At 45.8% G+C, this 2,811-nt stretch overlaps 1 pseudogene; it reads left to right on the top strand.

Moving 5' to 3' along the window:
- Nucleotides 1-1,133: 1,133 nt before the first annotated feature.
- LOC110334314 lies at nucleotides 1,134-2,577 on the top strand (annotated as a pseudogene).
- The last annotated feature ends 234 nt before the right edge of the window (nucleotides 2,578-2,811 follow it).

The raw sequence follows: 2,811 nt of genomic DNA, 5'->3' as shown, positions 1-2,811 counted from the left end.
GTCTACAAAGTGAGTTCCAGGACAGCCAGGGCTATACAGAGAAACCCTGTCTCAAAAAACAAAAACAAAAACAAAAACAAAAACAAAAACAAAAACCCAAAAAACCAAAAAACAACAAACTGGCTAGAGCCAGGGTTCTTCCTCAGGCTTAACTTCTTAAGAATGAACCACCAAAAATTCCCTCCTAAATTTGTGTATTAACCCTTCTTCACTGAGCTGCATGAATGGTTCTGATGGTCTTCACATTAATAAATGGTAGGCTGGTATTTAAGCGGAGCCTCCTACCTAAGGGTACAGTATAGTTAAGAAACAATTTGTTCTGAAACTTAGGTTCAGCTCTCAGATTCAAACAAGAGAAGAAAACGATCAAACAACTCAGAGAAAGGTTTGATTTGGACCCCAGTGTTAGTGTGTCCAGGATATCAAGAGGAGTCTTTCAAGTATGGACAACTCCGGAGGCAAGCTTTTGAGCAGAGTGTTCTTGTGTAGTCCGTGAGGTGGCCCTTGGAAGTCTAGCTCTAGATATCTATTCCATAAGGGCTAGGCTAAAACATTTTGTACAACACTTAAAATAAAGGGGTGGAAATATTCTTATCAAAGAACAAGTACTTTATAGGTTTGGCTTTGTTTTACAAATTAACATTGTGTATTTTTTTTCAAACATTTTTGCTTGTAAACAGTATTTTGAAACTTTTTACTACGTCAAGTATTAATTAATGTCTTCTTGAGCAATTATGCTATTCATCTCAAATTAGCATACCCAAGAACGGAATTCATTCAGGCATTTTTATACATTTGTGCCATTACACTTTGTTCTAGTGTATCTCCCTTGCCCGCTGTACTCTTGAGGGAGTTTTGAAACAGTGGGAAGATGAATTTCGGTCAGCCTTTGATTCATGAGTCCTGCTTCATTAGAAGCTTATCATGTGACCAGGCTGCTTTGTAAGCCACTATCTTAATGTATGTCATTTGAGCTCATGTAAGTCACAGGGAACTCAAATAAATCTGTATGTCTAAATAATGTGTCTAAGGACGTGGCTGGAAATGGAAGCTAAATTTTGTTTTAAAAACTCTCAAACTGAAAGTGGTGCAGAACCGGCGTGAGTTTCCCAGGTCTGAAGTCTGTCTGAAAGATGTCAGTCCTCAGAGCTGTCTTCCAATACATCGATGAAAACTAGGACCGCTATGTCAAGAAACTTGTAGAATGGGTGGCCATCCAAAGCGTGTCTGCATGGCCTGAGAGGAGAGATCAGAAGGATGATGGAGGTGGCAGCTGCCGATGTCCAGAGGCTGGAGGGCTCTGTGGAGCTGGTGGATACTGGGAAGCAGAGGCTCCTGGATGGCTTGGGAGATACCCTTTCCTCCCATTCTGCTGGACAAGCTGGGCAGCGATCCTTAGAAGAAAACAGTGTGCATTTACGGGCACCTGGATGTGCAGCCTGCAGCCCTGGAGGATGGGTGGGACAGTGAGCCCTTCATCTTGGTGGAGCGGGAAGGCAAGTTGAATGGGAGAAGCTGAACAGAAGATAAGGGGCGGTGGTCGGATGGATGAATGCTCCGAGAGCCTATCAGAAGACTGGCCAGGAGATCCCAGGCAACCTGCGGTTCTGCCTAGAAGGCATGGAGGAGTCTGGCTCCGAAGACCTGGATGCTCTAATTTTTGCCCAGAAAGACAAGTTCTTCAAAGATATGGACTATGTGTGCATTTCGGACAATTACTAGCTGGGGAAGAATAAGCCGTACATCATGTACGGCCTCAGAGGTATGTGTTACTTCTTCATCGAGGTGGAATGCAGCGACAAAGACCTCCATTCTGAGGTATATGATAGCTCAGTGCACGAGGCCATGGCGGATCTCATTTCACTGATGGGTTGTCTGGTAGACAAGAAGGGGAAAAAACGTGTCCCCAGCATCAACGACGACGCTGTGGCGCCTGTGACAGATGAGGAGCGTGAGCTCTATGACCACATTGACTTTGATATGGAAGAGTTCACCAAAGACGTGGACGCTGGGACCCTTCTGCTCAGCTGCAAGAAAGATATCCTGATGCACAGATGGCGATTCCTGTCCCTCTCCCTCCATGGAATTGAAGGGGCCTTCTCCGGTTCGAGGGCCAAGACTGTGATCCCCAGGGAAGTAGTCGGCAAGTTCTCCATCAGGCTCCTGCCAAAGATGATACCAGAAGTTGTTAGCGAGCAAGTTTCAAGCTACTTGTCAAAAAAGTTTGCTGAACTGCAGAGCCCCAACAAATTCAAGGTGTAGATGAGCCCTGGCGGGAAGCCCTGAGTGTCTGACTTCAACCATCCACATTACCAAGCAGGGAGAAGAGCCCTGAAGACAATGTTTGGTATTGAACCTTATTTGACCAGGGAAGGTGGTGGTATTCCTGTGACCTTGACCTTTCAAGAGGCCACAGGCAAAATGTCATGCTGATGCCAGTGGGGTCAGCAGATGATGGTGCCCACTCGCAGAATGAAAAGCTCAACAGGCTCAATTACATAGAAGGAACCAAGATGCTGGCTGCATATCTGTATGAGTTGTCTCGGCTGAAGAACTGAGAAGTCTCATTTTCCTCGGAGTGCTGTTCCTACCCAGAGACAATCTGCCTTCTCTCTTTTCCAGCTTTCTTGGGAAAATGGAAGTTTCTTTTCCCTATCTCTTTCCTGTCATCTGCGTCAGGCAGTTGTAAGTGTTCAGTCCTGAGGCTTACTGGGGACAACTGACTGGCCATGATTGGGGGTAGGAGGGTGACTCAGATGGAGTCAGTGTGACTTCACACCCAGGAAGTAGCCAGAGTCCAAAAGCTGTGGG

This window comes from Mus pahari, chromosome 16, assembly GCF_900095145.1.
Source record: "Mus pahari chromosome 16, PAHARI_EIJ_v1.1, whole genome shotgun sequence".
Taxonomy (NCBI): Eukaryota; Metazoa; Chordata; class Mammalia; order Rodentia; family Muridae; genus Mus; species Mus pahari.
Note: the sequence above shows the minus strand (reverse complement) of the source record. Positions and strands in the feature narration are given on the sequence as shown.